The 25176-nt window shown below is 35.4% G+C and overlaps 1 protein-coding gene across 1 annotated transcript in view; it reads right to left on the bottom strand.

Annotated features, from left to right (window-relative positions):
- Fak (protein tyrosine kinase 2 Fak) overlaps nt 1–13901 on the bottom strand; it is a 316957-nt gene extending 303056 nt beyond the window's left edge. The window contains exon 1 of the mRNA XM_090402169.1: nt 13828–13901. The gene's annotated coding sequence lies outside the window, so the exon portion shown is untranslated. The remainder of the gene's footprint in view (nt 1–13827) is intronic.
- Between the last annotated feature and the right edge of the window lie 11275 nt (nt 13902–25176).

Below are 25176 nucleotides of genomic sequence, written 5' to 3' on the forward strand. Positions count from 1 at the left end.
TAAAGTGACCATACCACCTGAGATTAGCTGTGCTAATGCATTCCTGGATGCTGTGTCAAGTTATTTCCTAATATCCTCATTTTTAATATGATATTGCTATTGATGCCATCTGTTCATGCCCGTAATCTTTCTAAGGACTCTCATATCTGCAGTCTCTAGTATTTGGTCAAGTGTTTTACTTCTAAACCAGATCTCAAATCAATAAGTTAAAACTGGTTTGAACACTGTCTTGTATACAGATAATTTAGTGTTTTGGCAAATTTCTCTCTTATTCCATATAAATTTATTCAGTTGACTTCCTACCATACCAGCCTTTATTGATTTTGTTGTCAATTTTTATATTTAATTTACCATCTTCACTAAAAATCTTGCCTAAGTAGCTGAAATGTTTTACTTGTTCTATAGGTTCTCCATTCATAATGCAGTTGATATTTTCAATGTTTCTGCCTATTTTCATTGTCTTTTTAATGTGAACTTCATACCATATTGTTAAATCTTGAATGAAAGGTTTAATTTGTCATAAACCATTTCATTCGGGATTTAACTAGGATACCAAAATTTCCCAAAGAAGTAGTTGTATATGGGTATAAATATAACTGTAAATAACGTATTAGTTTTTTGTTTTGTAAATTCTTCTAAATTTTTTTATATTGTTAACTGTCCTGTGAATAAAAGACAAAAAAATTGAAATTTAGTGAGAATTGTAATGGAACCAGAAAGGTTAGATAAAGTTCACAGTGAAATAATCAGCTCAAAGACATAACCCGAGGCAGTCGCTGCGTGCAAGATATCCACGGTGAAAATGTAATGAGGAGAAGATAGTACAAGTGCAAAAGGCTTAGGTGCCATAAGGAATCTGTGACGCAGTAGGGAGAGTAGCTATGCAAGGATATAAGAAGTTGGCCGGCACGAACTTGAGGCTCTTTTTTGCTTCTCCTTTTGGCTTTCGATTACCAGTGGAAGTCGTTTGGGCGGGTGGGAAGAACGATGGTCAGCGGCAGCTATGCAGCGAGGTAGCATTCCAGTCCAGACATAACAACGGTGCAGCTAGTCTGTCAGCAAGGACCGAAGTCTCATGTCGAACCACGAGGACCTATCCAGGCAGAACAGTTTCGCCCACATCAACTAGAAGGTGATTCATGAACATAATCACTAGTTGATCATATACGAGAACAACAGACCTTAGAATGAAGAGACTAGCCATGTGAATTCAGCTAACTGATCGAGAGGAGACGCCAGCGTGAACTAAATTGGTCGGTAACGTAAAACCTTTCTAGTTCCACCATATTCTGAACAAAGCTAGAGTGTAGAATAGTGCTGGTATATTATGTAATAGGACTTATTAACTGGAAGCAGGACTCTAGTATTTAATTCACTAGTTAATTGTTGTAATTGAATTGTTGAGGCATGTCATAGTCTAATAGCCTTGGAATGAATGTAATAATCTCTTGCATAATGTGTAAAAATAAATGAAAGTAGGACATCTTAAATTGATATTGTCTTTTAATGTGGGGTAGATTGTGGTGAGATTTTGTCTGGTTAAATAGCTACATGCAAGTGTAACTCAGCTTAGTTGAGTGTAATTTTGATTATTGAGTAACGTAGGTTACTGAATAATCAAAATTAAGGTAAAGTTTTCTTTACCTTAATTTTATAAGGTAAAGAAAACAGGAATGAATAAACATTCCTGTTTTCTTTACCTTATAAAATTACCTGATCTCTGAAATCAGTGCACCGCTCATTAAGAGATTAGGACTGTATGAATTTAAATAAGGGGGATTAGCCATGACTGTATTTAGAACAAGCTCATTAAGGGTTTGAAATTGGATATATTAATAGCTAAATTCCAAAGTCATAGGTTAGTCCGGTTGTTAACTCTCTGACAAAGAGACTTCTCTTGTATAGGAAATAAGATGGCGCAGCTTTAACAAACAAATTTTCTTAATTCTAAAAAGGATTTAATTCCAGATTTGCATCCAAGGAGATTTGGCTCAGGCCTAAGGCATTCTCTTTGTTTGCTGAGATTTACACACGTATTCAACAGAAGGTGCAGCCACAGAAAGGATAGAATTCAGCCAAAGCAGATTGTAATAGTAGAGGGGCTTAAGGATAGAATACTATATAAGGAAGAATTAAAGAAGTAATTAATAAAAGGAGAATTAAGACAAATAAAAATATAACTAACAAAATAAATATATAACTTTTTTTTTAAGGTAAAGAAAACAGGAATGTTTATTCATTCTTTAGTACGTTATACAATAATCAAAATTACACTCAACTAAGCTGAGTTACACTTGCATGTAACACTATTTAACCAGACAAAATCTCACCACAATCAATACCTCACATTAAAAGACAATATCAATTTAAGATGTCCTACTTTCATTCATTTTTACATATTATGCAAAAGATTATTACATTCATTCCAAGGCTATTAGACTACGACATGCCTCAACAATTCATTATCAAACTCTACTACAACACACCTCTAGAATTACAACATTTACCTAGTGGATTAAATACCAGAGTTCTATTACCAGATAATAAGTCCTATTACATAATATACCAGCACCATTCTACACTCTAGCTTTGTTCAGAATACAATGAAACTAGAAAGGTTTTACATTACCGACCATTCAGATCATGCTGCTCTCCTCTCAATCAATTAGCTGAATTCACGTGGCTACTCTCTTCATTCTATGGCCTGTTGTCCTCAGATACGATGAACTAATGATTACGTTCATGAATCACCTTCTAGTCGATGTGGGCGAAACTGCTCTGCCTGGATAGGTCCTTGTGGTTCGGCATGAGACTTCGGCCCTCGCTGAAGTCTCATGCTGGACCAACAATCCCAGCACCCCTCCTCGCAACAATATGGAGTCATTAAGACACTACAAATGACAATGCTCTAACCACAGAACTAAACCACATTCTCAGCCAATGGCTACCCCCCCAAAAAAAAAAATCCAAAAAATATTGCAACCAGTAAACCACAACCCCCCCCCCCTCACAACAAGAATTACTCTAAATCCATCACCATACCCTATATCCGAGGCACCTCGGAAAAAATTACAAAAATTCTAAAAAAACATGACTTAACTTCTTGTTACAGACCATATAAAAAATTGGCATCCCTTATCAGCTCCACTAAAGACCAACCTCTCCCTCCCCCCAGACCTACTTGGTGTATACCAGGTCCTTTGCAGCTGTAAGTTGTCTTACTTTGGCCAAACAGTCAGGACAGCAAATATCAGAATTTCAGAACACAAGGCCTACATCTGGTTTCACCAATACAGCCACTCAGGTCTTGCTGACCATGCACTGGATACTTGCCATAGAATACGGTGGAAGAAAGCCACGATAATACACCTTAGTAAATACAAATATGAAAGGCTTTTCATGGAATCAGCCTCAGCATTAAGAAACAATCTAAACTCAACAAATTTGGCTACATGAGACTGCCTCAAATTTGGGAAACCTACATCAGCCCAATCTCCGAAGAATACCAACACTGCCCGCCAGGGGGCACCATCAGGACTTTAGGAGAAAGAATAGCTTCCTGATTCTTCTTCACTTACTGTTTGTTCTGCCTGCATGCACATGTCTTGTTCTTAGGTTCCTTGAAAATGCCGTGACGTTGCCGAAATATTGGAAGTATATTAAAATTTATTTTAATATATATCCTAGTTTACACTGTAATTTCCTTAAATTATTTAGTAAAAATGCAAACCAACGTCTAAGCTTTTCCACGAGAATTAGATAAGTACCAGATTGACATAATTGGGGTGACTGAAACTAAAAAGACAAAAACTGGTGAGATCTTTCTGAGCAATAAATACAAAATGTTATATTCAGGCAATGACAATCAAGGAAAAGGAGTAGCCATAGTTTTCAACACAAAATACGACGATAATCTTGAATGGCAGGCAGTCTAAAGTAGAGTGATGTGGGCAAATATGAGAATGGGGAATTGGACAATGAGACTTATTTGTGCTTATGGTCCCAAAGAAGGATCTACTAAATCCATAAGGTAGAAGTGGAGGAATTTTTTGATGCTTTAGAAAAAGCAACTGACACAATGAAAAGGGAAAAGTTGGTCCTTGTTGGGGATCTAAATAGCAGAGTAGGAAATGATTGTCAGACATACAAAAATATTTTGGGAAAATTTGGAGAAAAGAGCAAAGCTAATAATAATAGCAAATACCCGTTGGATTTCTGCTCAGGACATGGACTGGTTATTACTAACACCATGTTCCAACATAAAAATGTGCACAAATTCACATGGAGAGAAGAGACAAGGAATAAGAAAAATCTCATTGACTATGTTATTGTTGATAGTGATGTTTTCTCCCTGGTGCAGGACACCAGAGTGTACAGAGGATTTGAAACTGGAAGCGATCACTATTTAGTCTTGAGCAGGATAAAATTGAATTTCATATTGAAAAGAATAACAGGTAATAAAGTTTTAAAGCGAATAAAAGTTGGGAAGCTCTCAGATGTGAAGTGTAGACTAAAATACACAAAGATAATTGAAAAAAAAATGAAAGAGTTTGAGAACAGGAACCAAACCTTGGAAAATCATTGGCAAGCCTTGAAGAAAACCCTGATTGATTCAGCCAGTGAGGCATGTGGTGAGGTTGTCTGCAAGGATAGAAAAATCAGAACTCCGTGGTGGACATAGGAAGTTAAAGAGGCAGTGAATGAAAAGAAGATAGCATATCAAAAGTTCCTGGCAAATAAGCTAGCTTTTGCTTTTATAGAATACTGAGACAAATGTAAGAAAGCTAAACACTGGGTAAAACTAGCTAAACAAAAGTCATGGGAGGACTTTGGCAAGAACATAGAAAATAAATATCAAGAAGGTGGCAAAACATTCTGGAGGTTGTTGAGCTTAGAAATGGAGGAAAGAGTGCTGTAAAAGGAGTTAGCAATGATAAAGGTGACATGAAAACAGGAGAAAAAGATATCCTTGAAGTATGGAGTAATTACTTCAAAAAACTGCTAGAAGAAACAAGCAGTGATGATAGCACAATGGTAAAAAATAAATGACCATGCATGCAGTCAGGAATACACATCCATACTTGAAGTAGAAAAAGCCATCAAAGCCTTGAAATGTGGAAAGGCAGCAGGAGTAGATGATATTTGACCAGAAATGCTGAAGTATGGTGGTATAAAAGTCTTACAGTGGCTGCACTGTATAGTTCAGAAAGCCTGGACAGAGGGACGAATTCCCGATGATTAGAGTAGAGCTCTAATAGTACCCATATATAAAAAGGGAAATAAAACTGATTGTGAGAATTACAGAAGTATTTCCCTACTGAGTGTTCCTGGCAAGATCTATGCAAGTATACAAGAGAAACGGTTGACAAGAATTGTGGAAGAAAAGCTTGGTGAAGAACAAGCTGGATTCATGCCAAATAGAGGCTGTCGGGATCAAATCTCCACTTTACGACAAATAGTTGAGAAAGAATGGGAATTTAACAAAGATCTGTATTTAAGTTTTGTCAATCTGGAAAAGGCATATGACAAGTGCCAAGAGAGAGAGAGAAGCTATTCAATATGCTACAGTTATATGGTGTCAATGGGGCATTATATCAAGCAATACTTAGTCTTTATTTGAGTTGTAAGTCAACAGTCAGAATTGAAGGACGTACAGGAAGATGGTTTAATGTTAAATCTGGTGTGAGACAAGGATGTACATTATCCACTCTGTTATTCATTATCTATATGGATCACATTATGAAGGAAAGTAGTATTAAACATGATAACAGCATTGGAGATGTTAATGTCAGCTCTGTGCTTGATGCATACGATGTTATACTTCTAAATAAATCCGCTATAAGTTTGCAAGATTCCCTGACTAAATTGAATAACTGTTGTAATAGATATGGTATGAAGGTCAGCATTAAAAAGACAAAGACAATGAAAATAGGTAGAATTGCTGAAAATGTCAACTGTGTTGTGAACGGGGAACCTGTAGAACAAGTAAAACATTTCAGCTACTTAGGTACGATTTTTACTGAAGATGGTAAATTAAATATGGAGATAGACAATAGAATCAACAAAACTGGCATGGTAGGAAGTCAATTGAATAAATTCATATGGAATAAGAGAGAAATTAGACAGAACACTAAATTAGCTGTATACAAGACAGTGTTCAAACCAGTTTTAATTTAGGTATCTGAGAGCTGGGTCAGAAGTAAAACACTTGATCAAAGACTAGAGACCGCAGATATGAGGGTCTTGAGAAAGAGAGGCATGAACAGATGGCATCAATGGCAATATCATATTAAAAACAAGGATATTAGGAAAGAACTTGACATTGTCAGCATCCAGGAATGCATTAGCAGAGCTAATCTCAGGTAGTATGGTCACTTAAACAGAATGGGCGAGGAAAGATTAGCAAAACAAGTATTCTCTGCCAGGTTGACAGGAAAACGACTCAGAGGAAGACCAAGATATAGGTGGATTGATACGGTACAAAGTGCCTTAGATGATTGAAATATAAGATCTGATAATGTTGGAGTCTTGACAAGTAACAGATTGATTTGGAGGAAAATTGTAGATAGGAAGTTAGTAATGATGTAAATTTTTCATGTAGTACTATCATATCCTGCATTCCCCTTGAGGGTATGTCAGGAATTTGATGATGAATTCAAAATTCTAAATTTTGTTCCTGTTGAGATAGATCCATCTTTCCAGATTGACCAGTCTCTGACTGTTGTTTTAGTCATTCATATTTTTTCTGATGTCTTCTGAACAGCAATTCTTCACATTAATAATGGATCCAGGTACTCAAACTTGCTGACTTCCTCAGTTCTTTCTCCATTAAGGTACACTTGTTTCTCAAGTGCTTCCCTATTTGTATTTCCTTTGAGAATCATAATCTTTGTCTTGCTAGGATTGAGTTGAAGTTCTCTGTTATTACTGGTCTTGTTAACTTTATCAAGAATTTGTCCTAGTTCTTTCTTGTTATTAAAGAGGTGTATGGTATTATCGGCATACCTCAGATTACTGATCAATCTACCACCTATCCTAATTTCTGTCTTGAGCTCATCCAATGCTTGATGCATGATGTCTTCAGCATATATACTAAACAAGTGAGGAGAAAGTAAACATCCTTGCCTAACTCCCTTTTCAACTTGAAGCCAATCAGTTAATCCAACACTTTGTGAAATAGCCACAGCAACTTATATGAGAAAATTGATCGTTAAACACAGAAGTTTCTAAAATGTATAATACAGAACAGCTTTAATGAATATGGATTGAAGATTGCAATTAGAAAAAAAAAAATTGCATTAAGTCACTTGATGATTTAAGCTATAGCAACTAGTCTCTATAAGGCAGTAAAAAAAAAAATGGACATGAAGAGGAAATTTTTTCAGCAAGTAGTGGCTGGGTTTATAGCTTTAATAAGTGTTTGAGGCTCCATAATATTTGAACTGTAGTTGAAAGTGCTAGTGCTGATAATGATGCTGCTGCTGCAAATTTTCCAGTGAGATAAAATAAGTCATTGAAAAAGAGGGCTACATGGATGAAAATTCTTAATGGTGAAACAGATTCCAAACCAAACCTGTTTCAGAAGATGCCTTCACACATTTATTTAGCAGAAAAGGAAAAGTTGCAAGCAGAATATAAAATTTCAAAAGACATTTAACACTTTTATTAGGTGGAAATGCATCTTGTGACTTCAAATTAAAGTTTCTGCTTGTTTACCAAGATAAAAATCCACAGGCACTTAAGAGTTATGCTAAAAGAGCTTTTCCTGTATTATGGTGATCAAATAAGAAAGCACGGGTGACAGCAAATGCTTGAAGAATTATTTGCTACATATTTATGTCATGAAGTTAAGTGTTACTGCAAAGATAATGATATGGATTTTAAAATTCTGTTGTTAACAGACAAAGTACCAGGTCATCCTACTGCTATTTCTGACTTGCATAAAAATGTTAAAATCCTTTTCCACAACACAACATCATTATTACAGCCAATGGATCAGGGTCTCATTGCTACATTTAAGTAAATGAGACTCTGCAACGAAGCCTATTATTTAATACTAATTTAATCAATGAAGCTTATTATTTGAGACAAACTTTTTCTCAATCCATAAAAGCAACAAAAGGAGATGCTGTGATAACTTCGACTTATTTTTAGAAATGCTGTTGAAAACATTGGTGAATTATGGCTTGAAGTTACTGCTAGACATAAAAGAGCAATGTGTGATAAAACTGTTTCTGAAGGCACTGTGCAAGAATGCTGATTTGCATTGAAATGACCCAGATGATGAAATCGTCATGTTGATGATTCAACAACATTTATATGAAGAAGAGGAAGACAAATTAGATGAAACTGTTGCTGAAGCACCAACAAAAGAATTCTCATTAAATGAGCTTTAAAGTTTTATCGATAAATTAGACAATGCTTCCAATTTTCTTATGAATGCAGATCCTAACACTGAATGAGGCATTAAAGTTTGGCAAACATTGCAAAAGGTTATTCGATGTCACAAAAATATGAATGCAGAGAAAGTGAAAAAAACCTGTGCAAACTACAATGTTTAAATAGTTTTTCCAAATAAAAACTCATGCTCAATTATTAACAATAAAAATCTTTACTATATTTTCATTTAATTTTAATTGTTTTTAATTTTTCTGTGCACATCAATTAGTATATTTGGTGAACAGCAGTAAACAAATGATGTATAATTTCCCCCCATATGCCAATACTGCAATTATCTGTCTGGAACACATTACACTATAACACAATAAAATAACATTTTGAACAGTACAGTTTTGCTTAACATGGAATTTTTTTGGCATGTATTAACAAAGCTATGCAAGGTATTACTGCACAGCATGCAGTACATAGTTTAAATTTCAGATTTTAGGCCAGCAGTTAAAACTGAAGGAGTTAGGTCTGATACAAGAAGATCTGATGTAAAATCATGAAACAAAGATGCATCACTATTTCCATTGTTACCTACAGAGATCAAAATATTATGAAGGGAATGAGCATTAAATCTGATATCAGAACTGGAGGTATTAATCTCAGCTATTTAACTTTATGCAGATGCACTGGATTAATTTAAGAGTATATTAAATCTGCAAGATTCTTTATCTAAACTGATGAACTGTTGCCTTTTTATTGCTGATTTTCATGCACATTTGTCTATGAAAATAGGCTGGAACATGGAAAATATTAACTGAAGCCTGAATTTATCATTATTACGGGTAACTCCAAAGAGTCCTTAGACTCATCAAGGGAGGCCCTAAACATCATGTCAAGAACTATTCACAATTCGCAAAATATCTATCATATTATGCTTTGAATTTATTCACAGTCATGGCATCCACAACAGATTCTGACAGCTTACTACACTCATTCACCACTCTCCAAGTTAAAAACCTAGTTCTAAACCCTTGCTAACTACATGCTTGCTCAGTTTCCATGGATGGCTCCTAGTTCTCCCACCACCAGACCTGTTCTGAAAAATTTCTTCTGAATTAATCTTGTAAAAACCCTTCAGTAATTTGAATGCCTCAATCATACGCCCCTTTTCCACCTATCAACCAATTTCTGTAACCCACAGATCTTCAATCTGTTCTTGTAAGGTTCATTCCATAGACCAGCTATCATCTTGGTTGCTCGCCTCCCCATCAAGAAGCCGTGGCGCCCAGATCTGGGCACAGTAGTTAAGATGAGGTCTTATCAAGACTCAATAAAGAGGAATAACAACCTGCTTGTCTCTACTCATCAAAGTATTCTTCAGTAACCAAGTGATCTGATTGAGCCACTTGTCCTATGTGTCCCCTAAACTTCAACTCCCTATCCACCAACAACATACCCAAATCTCTGGCTTCAACAATTTCCTGGAGTACAGTTCCACCAATGTAGTCCCTGGAAACTCAGTAAGAGTGTAGTTAACGCGGGTATGAGGACTACATTTTTTGCTTGGAGAGTAGCGAATGAATGGAATGGGTTGCCAAAGTCAGCTGTGAGTGCTCTGTTTATTAATGGATTCAAGGAGAGGTATGATAGCATGGATAGTTTGGATCTCCCATAATGAGTCTTTGAACTTTATGCAATAATAATCCTCCTAGAAGTCTAGGCATGTTGTTAGCTGTTCTTGTCACAATGGGAGACAAATCTGCCTTGGTCATCTAAGCAAGGGTTAGAGAAAAATGATGCCAAGAGATCAACTTGATCCTTGGGTAATGTTATGATGTATCGCATGCATGATACATCATAGAGAGAGAGAGAGAGCATTGGTAACAGCATGGAATGGCAACAGTTGTGCCATATGGTCTAGCAGACTACAAAGTACAACTGTATTGAGCAAGAAACAAGTTTTCTATACTAGGCTTTAACTGTTGGGTCTGAATATGCAGCTGTTGCAAGCTATAGCAAAAAGAAAATATTTTTTGCTTGAAATTAGTTATTATTTAGTAATTCTAATCTCTCTCTACCATTCTATTTGTTGAGTCTGTACTGAGACTGAAGTAAACGCTAAGGAATAATTATGGATGATTAACCAATTTTTTTCAACAACGCAGGACATTTAATGCAACATTGTTACAATATGCCTCCTTACAGTTGAACATAAGGATTCATCCTGAGAGACACCCATCCTCAATGACCATGTGCCATACAAATAAATGACATCAGCTGTACACTTATCTGTGTGTGCATGTAAAATGAAAGATATATTTTGATATAAACATATACTGTATTTTAGTATGGAGTCTCCATAGCTCAGTCGGTAATAATAATGTCCTTTAGTGTGAAAGAACTGTGTTCACACCATCTAAGATGTGGAGAACCTTTATGTGTGAAAGCTTTTCATTCTCAAGACAGGTACACTTAGCTGAGAATACACCCAAATGTCAAACAACTACATGAACAGAATTAACCTATAACAGTAATTAGCTTTCTGAAATAATATGCTTGGTCAATAGAAAATGTTAAGCCCAACATATTAAGGGGAAAGTCAAGATATTGTGATACATATTATGCATTAGTCCATCAATAGACAGAGATTCTATGATTTAAGTTGCAAGACAGTATAGAGCAGTACAAAGAGGTTAACCAATAAAGAGGAGTGCAGCTGGAAGAAGAGGATATGGACATACACAGCTGGAGAGATTGCTTTCTATGAGTAAGAGAAACAAACTAGAAATATAAAGGAAGGGATAGCGAGTTCATGGCCTTGAAATCGGAGGGTGAGCATAGCAAGTTCATTGCCTTGAGAGATTTGACATACCTGAAGATTACTGGCAAAACATGACTGATAAAAAAACCATCCTGACAAAAACAGAGACTGAAGGGGTTTGGCATATTTTGGGAAGACAAGGTAGGAAAGGATTATTACAGGGGATATTGAGAGAAAAATGGTGTACAGTGTGAAGTGGAGGTGAGCAATACAAAATATTTAGTAGAATGTTGCTAAAGAGTAGGAATGTGAGGAGATGTTTAAGTAAATTATTATTTTCCTGACCTCCATGGAGTCACAAGACTCCTTGTGAGAAGTCAACACAACATACCACTCCTTAAACTCATCCACAGTATGCACATTCACAACTTTCTCAGGCAATACACTCCATGCTCCCATCACTCTCCATGCAAAAAACTTACTTCTTACCCTTTTACTCACCACCAACTTTTGCAACTTCCAAGGATGGTCCCTTATCCTTGCTCCTTTCTCTCGCTCTACCATATGAAAATCTCTTAATATGATAATAACCCTTCAACAGCTTAAATGTCTCAATCCCCCCCCCCATTTTCCTTCTATCCACCAAACTATGCTGTCTGCATACCCTAGTCTATCTTGATAATCGATATTGTACATTTCTGCCTGATATTATTTTTTGTTATCCATCTCTGTATCCTCTCCAAGGTTACTTCATCCTCTTCAAATCCCAGTGACCAGATCTGAGCAGAGAAATCCAGATGTTATCTGATCAAAGCTTTATACAACAGAACCAGCACATTTATCTCTTGAGGTTAATGTTATCCTCAACATTGCCACAATTCTCTGAGATGTGTGTTACAACCTTTGCAATATGTCCTTGGAACTTAAAATCTCTATCTACAATCACCCCAAGATCCCTTGCTTCCTCCACTTCTTCCAGTATAATGCCAACAAGTGAGTATAAAGCATCCCATCTGTAGATCCCAAATTTTAAAACCTTACGTTGAACTGACATCCCCATTCATTTATCCAACTTACCAGTTAATTCAAATCCTCTTGAAGAGCCAAAACATCAGCACTTACTAATAACCCTCCTAAGTTTTATATCATCTGCAAACAACTAAACATCTCCCTGTAGTCCTCTGACAATATCATTGACATAAAGACTAAACAGTAATAGCCAAAACATCTGAACCCTGTGGAACTCCATTTGTAAGCTTCCTACTCCTTGATAATGATCCCACATATACAACTGATATCTATCAAAGAGCAAATCACCAATCCATTCCATTAATCTGATATTCAAACTCATATGATGCAACTTAAAAATCAACATGTCATGTGACACCCTGTCAAAAGCCCTGGAAAATTACAAAAAAATGACAGTTTATGCCTTACCCTCATCCACTGCTCTTGTAAAAGGTAACCCAATTATAAAAACATGAGTGTCCTTTGACAAATTCATGCTTGCTTGCATAAATAATATTACTCTCACCTGCCCAATTCTGCATACAAGTACTTACCAATTTCTCCAAAACTTTAACAAATGCAGAAGAAATACAAACAGGCCTACATTTTGATACCTCCATTCTACCACCACCCCTATGCAATGATGCTATCTTACCCTCCTTCCACTCACCAAGAACCTGACTCATTGCAAGACTTTCATTAAACACCCAAGTTAATGGCACAGTCAGTTCCATAGCACACTCCCTAAAAACACAGTGAAATTCCATCTAGCTGCTCTGCCTTATTGATATTTGGAATACTCAATATTCGAAATCCTCTTCATTCACTTCTAACACTTCACCAAGCCTATAGTACCAGGATGGAATACTCCAATAAAATGATTATTAAATAGATCAACTATGTCATCTGGTTTAGTCACCTGATTCCCATCTCCACCCAAATTAGGTGATTATTATAGAATATTTCAATTATGGCTATATATTACTGATCAGTAATTCACATAATAAGGAAACCAACTTTCCAAATTTCTTGACAATTATCTCAGTCAGCAAGTGCTACGAAGGATGCAAGAATGAAAAGTTTTGAATTTAGTCATAACAGAGAACGGACAGATATCAATCTATTTGTTAACGTGGAGAGAATTGGCAATTAACTGTTTGATGGATATTGACAATATTAACAAAAAAGAAAGTCACAGGCACAGCTGTACAGCATTCGGTACTAAGATGACCACTTTCGATATTTAGATGAACACTCTTGCTGGACTGCAGGAAAATATTCACTTATTTACAGATGGTACAAAGTTGAGTAAAATTACTAGAATTAGAGATGACTTATTAGTAGTGGATCTTCAGGACAATGTGAATAAGCTGGAAAGGTGAACAAATTAATGATACCTGTACCTACCTATGGAAACAGATGTGAAGATAAAATCAGCACAATAGCTATGAAGATAGAATGAGATATGTAATCTGCAAAGCTTAGAAGATAGAATGAGGTATGAAATCTGCAAAGCTTAGAAAATAGAGGGGGGGTGATGTGATTGAGACATTTAAAACATTGAGGAGAATTTATCAAACACTCCACCACTAAAAGAGGCTTCCCCTGAAATATGTATCATTGTTATGTGGAGGTCCTGTGACAATAATAATAAAATATTCATTTCTCACCTGCAGGGTATGCCAAAGTTTGCATTAAGAGACTCTGAATGAAGTTTTGCGAGTAACTGAAGGAAGGAACAATGGCTCAGGAGGTTCACAATCTTGGATAGTAGACTACTTCAAAGATCTCTTCTTACATGCTAGTGTTGGCTAGCACTTAAAAAAAAAAAAAATCCATTTTAAGTACTCTTTTTAGGTGGACTACTTAAAAGACAATCTCTGAAGACAGTATATTCACTCTTTATTAGCTTTTCACAAAAGGTTTTAATGTCCCTATAAGTACTAATTTAGGGTTTCATTGTTTTCACAAAACTAGACAGAATTCAGAATACTTATCCTGAAATATTTCAATACCAGATAGCTGTGAACCTTACAGGATAATGGAAATATCTTGTAACATCCACAACATGGAGTTTGAAATCAGCTGTGTTTCGATGACTATTTAAAAAAAAAAAAAAAAAAAAAGGATAAGAAAGAAAATTTGCCAGCCTAGGTGGTTGAATGGCTTCTGCCATTAGCAAATTGTGGGTTTCAACTGCAATGTGGCATGAATATTTGTTAGTCTATAGTGAGTACATTATTTTCATCACCTGATAATTTACCATTGCCAAGCTTACTTCAGGCCCGAGGTGGCTTGAAAATGTTCATGCTGGCTGAAAGAATGTTCCTGGATTATCGTGTTAACAGATTTCCAATCTTTCAAGTGTTGGACCGACAAAATAAAATGATATAAATGATTTACTTAAGACTTTTGTTCCTTGACTTAAAAGCATAGGTACTTGTCTTTGAGAAAACTGGGTTGGTGTTGATTAGCTGCAGGGCAGAGCATGTTAGTCCATATCCTGCCATATAAAAGTAAAATATTAGTTATTATTATAACGAATATTTCCATGTTTGTTTGAATATACAGTAGATAAGCAAAAATAATGTTGATCATACGCACTCCTAACACTTTAGGATGGCACTGTTAGATGGTTATGTGTTTTATGAAATAGAAAATGGTTTCAAATTAGAAGTATGGTGTAATTATACATTATAAATATTTTTTGTGGTGGAGAGAACAGTTAAATGATGATATAAACTACAAACCTGAATAATAATACAATTCCAAGCCTCACAATATATCCATTGAGCAGCACTTCTTTTGTTGATGAATATGAAACATTGGCACAGAGGGGAAATGGAGTTTATCCGCTAAAGCAAAACTTTCCGATCAATTTATAAACACACATGAATCATAACACAAGATTTATTATTCGCAAAATTCACTATTCTGTACAGAAACCTAAAGATAAGCTCCCTATACATACATATGTGCTACATTATAAATGCCATTTGGAGTTTAGATGCATGTGAAAATCCTATACGAACAACGAGTACCGTTACGTTTTTTCTGTTAGTTACGCCATCTAGAGACCATAAAATGAACATAGAAGATGTAAACATGCATGTAGCCGTATATGACGAAATCTGTTGGAAACTATCCAGAATAAGCAATAGCTTGTCAGAAGCAGAGAAAAACCCAGAAGTTACGGTGAGCCTCTCAAAAACACAGAGCTCCTCACATAGGATCGCTAATCACAGCGCCATCGTTTATCTGATTAAGAAACTAGATATTTAAATACGCACAGGGATATCAAGTTTCTTTCGATACGGTCGTCCAATCAGCAATTTTTTATTCTCTTAATTTACTTTTGATCTAAAAGATTAATTATAAGGAGAAAAAGAAGTATAATACCTAACGGAACAAGTTTTATGTGAAAATGAAACATTCTGGACAATCAGACTTTTTCAAAAAAAAAAGTCCTAAGTTAGAGTCAGTGTAAGGCCAAGTATTTTTCTAGAAAACCTTTTTATATAGAATAAACATTTGAGAGGCTCACTGTATCAGTTTCAATAATTACAAAATAAATATAGAAATAAAAACTTCTAAGGATCTGATATTCAAAAATGTAAACAGTATTTCTGCAATTATGTTAGTTTCACACTGATTTGTGAAACATAATTACGAATATAAGCGGGGGGGGGGATTAAAAACGGAAACACGTTAATAAGACCAAACAATCGATCCCATGTGAGGTCATGAACGTGTACATTTTTTTTTTAATAAGTGCAACACTGAATAAATAATAGTTATCAAATCGACATGAATTTTTTCCAGCTCCAGGTCTGTCTCCTGTGGCCAGGAGACAGACCTGGAGCTGGAAGGAAATGTCATCAGGAAGGTGAGAGACTTTAGATACTTAGGTTCGACAGTGGAAGAAGATGGAGGAGGTGAGAAGGAAGTGGGATGCAGGATACAAGCAGGTTGGAGGAACTGGAGGGAGATGGCTGGAGTGTTATGTGATAAGAGGGTGCCGATCAATCTGAAAGGCAAAATTTATAGGACAGTAGTGAGGCCAGCTATGACATATGCTATAGAAACTGTGGCCCTGAGGAAAAATAACATTAGCAGGATGGAAGTAGCAGAGATGAGAATGCTTAGGTGGATGTGCGGTGTGACCAGAAAGGATCATCTGAGAAATGACTATGTCAGGGGAACAGTGAAAGTTACGAACTTAGGAGCGAAAATACAGGAGGCAAGGTTGAGATGGTTTAGTCATGTGATGAGGAGGGAGGACGAATATGTGGGAAGAAGGGTCATGCAGATGGATGTGCAAGGAAGGCGGAAGCGTGGGCGGCCAAAGAAGAGATGGAGGGAGCTGGTAGAAGAGGACTTGAAGATGAAGAACTTGGATGTGGTGACAGTCCAAGACAGGAAGGTGTGGAGGAGACTCATAACAAACAGTGACCCCACTTAAGAGGGAGAAGCTGCAGAAGAAGAAGAATCAAATCGACATGAATTAATTTCCAATTTTCTTCTTCATCGACTGAATAATGAGCTTCGTTTCTTTATTATTAACTCTTCATTACAATGACCCACGATTGGTCATGATGTTCCATAACGAGTGAACTCCTCGACAGTGTGTGTGTAAGAAAGAGAAACCTGAGTGAGTTGGGGGTTGTTTTTTGTTTTGTTTTCAAAAACCAACTTTTCATTCCAAGCCTTCTCCAGTGCATGCTAGTAAGCAACTTTTCAAAACAATGTCAACCAGAAATTTAAAAAATTATAAAGCGGAACATTTGACAGATGGCCGTAAACAAAGATTATACCATTGATATCAGATATAGTTCATAATCTCAAGGTGTGTACGCACAATAAATAAATAATTCACAAAACGTAGCAGTGAATTCAAATTTACATCAATTTTACAGTAATTCATCGTTCATCTCTCTCTCTCTCTCTCTCTCTCATATAAAATTAGCTAATCTCGAGCGCATTTCCGACTGGGATAGATATCGGCCAACGCAAGTGGTCCGTATCTAAGTAAGAAGATGGAAGAATAATACAGAACAGAAAATTATAACTGTTTATTGTCGAAACACGTGACGAAGCTACGCTCTTCAGGTCGATCCCGAGCTCTCTTTCTTAATAGAAATAATTCATATCCCAATCAAAATTTCACATTCATAGAAACCAATGTTCTTACTTATTTATTTTTTGAGCTTATGTAATTTTGTGTATCGTTTTTGTAAGTAAAATATGTTGGGCCCATAAACGAGAGGTTGCTTGGCCAATCTACAGTACGTTAGTACCATGTATGGGAAGTAACAGTAATTGCAGCCGGTTTTTAAAAGGGAAGAAGGTTCGGATGATAGAGTTCAAAAGATCAGAATATGGTAAAATAAATGGAGGGTGAAGGTAGTAGTTTGGAATTATGATGAAAGCAACTAAGGCTATGAGGCCAGTGCATTATGTCTGTTAATTGTACAAGTTCAGTGGCAGGTTTTTTTGTGAAAAACCTGCATTTCCAGTGGAATCACTTCCACCTCCATATCAAACCCGCTAACTCCCTTCAACTTAAAAGCTGTTGTAACGGTTCTTCGAAGATAGGATTCAGATCGTCTTTCCAATAAGTTGCGCATTCCACAAACAAACATCGATACCGGCTGAACTACGGAGGCTTCAAAGCATGTGGACGAGAAGAATGATTAAAAAATAGAGAATAAAGAGAAAGACGAGAAGAGTTGTGCTTCTAGAGATGTAAGATGGAGGAAATTATTTCGACTTTTCAGCAAAGAGGTTCTGAAATGAGGTTCTGCAAATGCTTGTTTTATCCATAGATTTTGATGTTATTGTCATTTTGAAAATACGTTTATAGAAGACGTAATGGGAAGTGATCACATGTCTTGTAATGGTTTCTGATATTGTGTTTGTTTGTATTTTCTTTTGCATAAGTGCAACAGACTCTAGTCTAAGCCATTTTTTATTTTACCCCCCGGTGCACAAGTTTCCAAAATTCTAAGTCAGACTGCGGAATATCCTAACTTGACGCTCTCTGTTCGCGGATGCACTCTATGAGTACAAGTTTCGACATGTATCAGAGTTATTGTGCACGCATTCATCCTGTATGCAGGATTAGAAGAAGAAGAAAAGAAGAAGGAAAAAATGATTTCAGGAAGAAAAATCTTTCTATTTCCGTATGAGATCGGCTAAGTCATCTTCAACTGTAAAACCCCATCTAAGAATTTCTCGCGTCAGTACAAAAATCGAACTCAGATCTTTTTCGATGCCCTTCTTCCAGTTGCGCTGCAGAGGTGCTATTATTACCTGAAAATAGCATAAATTCTACAGCTGATTTTCTTAAGTTACGGGATTAAAAAAAAAAAAAACCTACTTTTCCACACTAGAGATCGGCTGACTTGGGAATCAGAAATGCTTAGAAAAAGTGCCTATAACCAGCGAATAGAACTGAACCTACAACGTTCTTTCTTCGGCTAGCCTAGTGATAGTGCGAACGCCATTTCAGTAAACTTCAACAGGCGTATATAACAGAGCAGCGAAGCTGACTCCATAATAAATAATAATATTCAAATTTATCATTCTTATTTCATGAATATGATTTAAATATATACCATTTATTATAATAAAATGTTATTATATATAATAAACGCATTATATAAACAAAAAAGGTGATCCATTTAATAGTTTTTCTTTATTTAATTAAGTAATTTATTTATATTTGTATTTATATAGTGTTTTAATTAATGCGCACACGTGCAAGATCGCTGGGTGGAGGCAGACGATCAAATTGCTGAAAAACCAAATCGTTAAGCTATTTGAATGATGACTGGACGTCAGTTTCAATACACCGCGACTGTACTTGTGCAAGAAATTTGCGTTAAAGAAATCAAATGACCGAATTAAATTTGAAAAAACAAATTTCTTCGAAACTATGAGATGTGTCGATAGTTCTTTAAATCTGTGAAACATTGTGGTACAATAAAAAAAAAAATCTCGTCACGAAAGAATGGCTACTAGCGGTGAGTTCATATATATACGTATATCCTTTACTTAGGTTTCACCGTATTAAACAGTTATGAACATCAAATAACTTTATTTTTGAATTGATAACTTGAATTTTGAATCAATATTGCTTACCTAATATATGCTATTAAAGTAATAATGATAAAATTAAATAAAATTGTTTTTCTAGTTGGGCTAAGTTAGATCTGAGCGGGGTCATGAAGACTGCTCTTATTACAATTACACTGGTTGTGGGAATGTATGTAAAATATGTTACGTAAAACAGAAACTACAGAAAGATAGATTTTACATACGAGATTAAAACTAGCAACAAAAAATATTATATTCAAAAGAAAAGTGAACATAACACCCAATAAAACGCAGCAGCAAGGGTTTATACGAACTATATGTATTTGGAATTTAATATATATATATTATATTTATTTATTTCTCGAAATGACTTAGAAAATGCACATGACTTGTAAAACTGCAATTTATTTTAACGTTGTTAAAAAGTGGAAAAATAGCATTAATCAATGTACTAAATTAATAAAGGATATTTGCACGATAACAAACGACAAATTAAACTAATACAGATATTAGACAAAGTGATTCTTTAAATCTCTACTACTACTAGTCATGGATGAAATTATTAAAAAATTAAGGAGAAAAAGTTGAAGAAGTATAGATGATAAATAAACGAAATTCGAATAGTTTGCTACGCAGAAGATGAAGTTCAAGTAGAAGTCATGCAGAAGTTGAAAATTATGAAATCTTCAACCTCCCCAGAGTTTATTACAGTATTTTATATTAACAGGGTATTATCTTCTTTTACATTAATTTAATATATCACATTTACAATATGAAAACATCAATAAATAAAACAAAGATGACAAAAATAGCTGAGGAAATAAGACTGACGCTGAAAATTTAACGAAAAATAAGTAAAATAAATTATCTCGGAATATGTATAAACGTTTAAAATGGGATCAGTAGTGTCATGCGCGCAATAAACATTCCTTCTCGAACTTAAATTTAAAAAAAAACAATTAATAATTTAATTAAAATAAACTGAGAAATTATGCAGAAACTGAGTTTAAATAATTATTATACAAGCACCTCCTGAGTCAAGACTAATCGAGGGAGGCAACAGTAAAAAAAACAGTAAATCCATTAAACAAACCCATGTTCACTTTTATTCAGAATATTTTCTTTATCTACCCAATCCTGTATTCTATTCCTAAACTCTCCAAAACTTTAACAACCACTCCAGAAATGCAAACAGCTCTGTAATTTGAAACATCTGTTTTGCTTCCACCTTTATGCAGTGGAACAATATTATCCTCTTTCCATTCATTGGGGATTGCTGAGGACCCAAGACTCTCATTAAACAACCAAGTCAATGGAGGTGTCTCATTCCTTGGCACATTCTTTCATAACACGTGATGAAATTCCGTCCAGTCCAATAGCTTATTCACATCAATATCCAAGTACATTGAATGTTGTCTGTCCTCTAGAATCTAGACAACTCAGAAAACTAATGTAGTGCAGATCTGTTCCCCAATGAAGCAACACATAGACAAACACTAGCATCCACGCATTGTATAGCATTACCAAAAACCAAGCGAGACGATTTTTGCAACTTCTACTCCTCCTTTACTTCTACCTCGTTCACCCTTGAGGAACTGAGTTGAAGTATTTCCTCAGCTTCCTGTTTCCTTAGAATAGCATCACTGCACCAATATGAAAAACCTTAGCAAAATTATAACTGAACAACTCCACAATAACGTCTTCTTTGGTCACTCTTGCACCATCTCGATCAAGAAGTTATAATCCCATAATTATTCTTTCTCTTGCTAGCTGCGTGACGGAAAACTCCCTAGGATTTTTCGTAGCCTATTTCGCTAGTCTCCACTCATAGTCTAATTTCGCCATTCTAGGTACTCTTATTGCCCACACTTTACAGATTTCATTTAACTGTACACTTCTTCAAATTTTATATTTTCTCCATAATCTTCTCTTCTTTTGCAATTCTTGCTTAATTTCCCTATTCATCCATTTAATACCTATTTGTTAATTCTTTTTGATTTAGGCACATAATCTGTTATTGTCATCATAAAATACTTCTTAACAATGATGCACGCTACATTAATCTCTTTTCCTTCGAGTTCCTTATCCCATAGAACACCTTCAAGCTGTTTTCTGAGTTTTCCATAATATCCTGCTCTATAGTTTCCCATGTATCCTCTTATTCTGGATATTCCTGCATGCCACAGGTCAGGATCACATGATCACTGTCACCAACTGGTTGTAATGTTGATATGTTGTTGACAATTATATTATCCGACGTTAACCAAAACCTTAACAACCACTCCAGAAATGCAAACAGGTCTGTAATTTGAAACATCTGTTTTGCTTGAATATAAATCTAATACATTTTGCCCACAAGTTCCCTCCATCACCAACTGTATGGAATATCGATCCCTTAAGAACTCAAGAAATTCTCTTTCCTTTCTCCCATAAGCTATTTCTTCTTTCCAATTTATATTTTGAAAACTGAAGTCCCCCATTATTATAACGCTTATTTCACTAGCTGAACTAATTTGCCTAAACAGTTCTTTCTCATCTCGTTCATTATTCCCAAGTCTGTAACAGACTCCAACTAAATCTCTCTTTCTCTCTCTCTCTCTCTCTCTCTATTCTAGTAACGTTTATTCACACTAGATACTTTCAAAAATCACTTTCACTATTATCCCTAGTTCCACAAACTTACATGGACACAACTGGTTTGCTATCATCTGTAATACACCAGCACCTCATTTTTTATAATTTCTGTCTTCTCTAAAAATACTATACCCATTAACTTCAATTCCAATCAATATATCATCAGTCAACCACGTTTCCGTTATATATAATGGAAAGAAAAAGCTAAGCAATTTTTGGATATTTTAACAACTAGACTAAAAAAAAAAAAAGTAAAAGTAATTTTTAAAAAAAAAGTAAATGATGTTTTAATTAAAAGATATTGATATACATATCCTTGTAAAATTTTTGAAAGTAAAGATACTTAACACAAGACTTGATCAAAGCCCAGATAGTATTCAATTACAAGTGTTGAGTACAAGATACCGAACAGAGTGCAGAAATGCATTTAGATAACAAAACAAAACAACAACAAAAAAAAAAAAAAAAAACGTAAAACTAGTTATGAAAAAATAAACACAGAAGATGAATTACGCAAATTTTTGGATTTGAAAAAACTGAATAAACAAGGAATAAAAACCTGTTATATAAATTTATATGGTAAGCTGGCAACATACGAGGGTGGTCTGGAAAGCTCTCATAAACACCTAGAAAAAATGATATTAAAGCAACTGACATAACCACAAGAAAGAATATACGAGGATATAAGAATATAAGAACATAGTTACCTTCATAACTCTGCTGCTTTCTTCTGGTTATATCAGTTACTTTAATATCATTTTTTGTTCAAGGTGTTTACCAGAACTTTCCAGACCGCCCCCCTCGTATATTGTTAAAAAGGATCTGCTACATTGCCAAAAATAACTTAGTTTTTTTTTCTTTTCCTATTTTAAACATTTTAGGAGCACCGTGATTTTTTTCGGAAATTTTACCGTATTAATATATAAATGATTTTTGACAAGCAAACAACTGTCTATCTATTTTTTAAAACGAATCTATTATAATATAGTGATTACTGTACCATTTTAATTACTTTTATGTCCGATTTTAAATATGCTAAATATAATATCATAAACTAGATATAAGAAATCATATTTCCAAACATCCCCATATTTGCAGGGTTTTTACTGGGAGCTGAGTATACAGGTCTGTAAATTGCAATGTTCTCTGACTTTTTTTAACGATGAGTGATGCCAAGATTCTGAGAGGGGGGGGGGGGGGAATTTACCTTAATATGAGATTAGCTGACTCATCTTTAAATAAACAAACAGCATGCATAAATATTCCTTCCTTACAAAGTAAATCCACTAGGTCCTTACAATGAAAGAGGATTTTTGAATATTTTATATGCGCATGATGTAATTCTCTTCTCTCTCCCCGCCCTTTTCCCGAAATAAGATACGTCCTTGACTTCGTGCTTTATGAATATTTATCAATCTTTTACAACATGTTTCAGTAAATTATCTCTACTAAGTGGTATCACTCAATCAATCAATGCAAAAAACGACGTTGTAAGACTTCAAATATAGTTCTGTGAGGACTCAACCTCAGGCTAAGGATACCAGATTAACATTTACAAAAAGCAGTTTCAGGATATACTATAAAATACATCCAAAATTATCACATTCTGCATAGTGTTTCCACAGTACGCCTCTTTCCATCTCACCTTGTATGGTACATAAATGCTCGCCTGCCTTTGCTCTCATAATCCAGGCGTTTCCCTATAGAAGCATGCATCGGTCCACTCGAACCTAACGCCCCTGGGCACGTTTTCTTCGTTAGCTATCGACAGACTATGCATTCCAATTGCAGGTGGTGCAGATGATTGTTAAAATCTTTCCATCTGTGGAAATTTATCCAAACTAGCTTTTTATTGGGGGGGGGGGGGGAACTTCACCTTTTTTGAGTGAAGTTGCATAAATCAAATATGTATGGATTCGTTTCCTGTTCTGCTATGTAGGTCTCCAACAAGAACCAGTTTTCTTTTACATCCGCTTTCCTTTGTAATAATTGGAAATTCTTCTATCTCTTCCTTAATGAAATATTCTGTGAATTCACGGACAAATAAATCTCAGTGAACAATTTCCAATTTCGATATATCTCACTTCACTCTACTTTAACTGCCCTCCCATTCAAAAAAATATATCTTCCTGTTTAGTATTCAATACCATTGACTGCACCTTTTTTCCCTAACCCCTGTTGACTGAAGGATCCCGCGTATCGTAATTTTTGTCTCAGAAAAATTAATTGTCAACATGGTATTTGTGTAATGTCTCTACCAGAACCACCTATTTTCCTTGATGCTTTTTATGCTGTGGTGTCATAGTCTCCCCCCCCCCCTCCATTCATATGCACTCGACATTTATTTCAATGGGCTGACTTTTCACTTGACGAAAACACCTATACCTTGTGCAATCGGGCAAACTCCGGCATGATAACTGATTGTAATGTATGGTCATAATATATGTCAACCAATACAAAATACAGTTTGATACGACTAAATCTCAAATCGCAGTGTATCTTCATTCGTTAGTACCCATGTTGATATCTTGCAAACGAGGCTCGCCCAGAGAAAATGAGGACTGGAATTGCAAAAAGTTGAGAGACGTTTAAATGAACATAGGGAGACAAAGAAAAATTAACAGGAAAATAAGAAACAACTAAGCAAGGAAACAGTTAAGTCAGGAAATAACGGAAATCAGGTAAGTGACGCTGTTAGTAAAAAGAAAGAAGTTATTTGGTATGGTGACTCTATAATAGAGCATGCTATAGATGAGCGAGTTATAACATCGAGTTTTCTTGAAGCGAAAATTAAAAATATAACGCAAGCAATTCAAAAACAGAAAAGAAAAGTACCTACTACAACTACGAAATCGTAGTTGTAGTAGGTAGTACGAACGATTTAACTAGCGATAAGTTCAGTATGAGAGAGAACATGAAAGGGTTTTTGGAAGAGGCGAGAGTGAAGAGTGAGAAAGTGAAAATCGTTAGTATTTTACCTCGCTTTGATAAAAATTAATTAAAAAGAAGGGCTCTGATGACAAACGATTCGATGCGTAGGCTATGTAGAAGAATGGATGTGAGTTTTTGGATGTGTGGAGTGAGTTTGAGGGACGATTGAATTTGTATAGGAGGGATGGCCTACACCTGAATACGTTGGGTATCAGGAGTCTAGAATAACTAATAACTGGTATGAGACCTAACACAGAGAGTCAGGGAAACTAAATTATAAAGGGAGGAATGGTGTGAATGTGAGTGTAAGAGCGACAATGTTATATAGCTGTGTTAATGACGCGAATGGGCTTTGT

Source organism: Typopeltis vanoorti, chromosome 12 (assembly GCF_054136105.1).
Source record: "Typopeltis vanoorti isolate ZY-2024b chromosome 12, IOZ_Tvanoo_1.0, whole genome shotgun sequence".
NCBI classification, from domain to species: domain Eukaryota; kingdom Metazoa; phylum Arthropoda; class Arachnida; order Uropygi; family Thelyphonidae; genus Typopeltis; species Typopeltis vanoorti.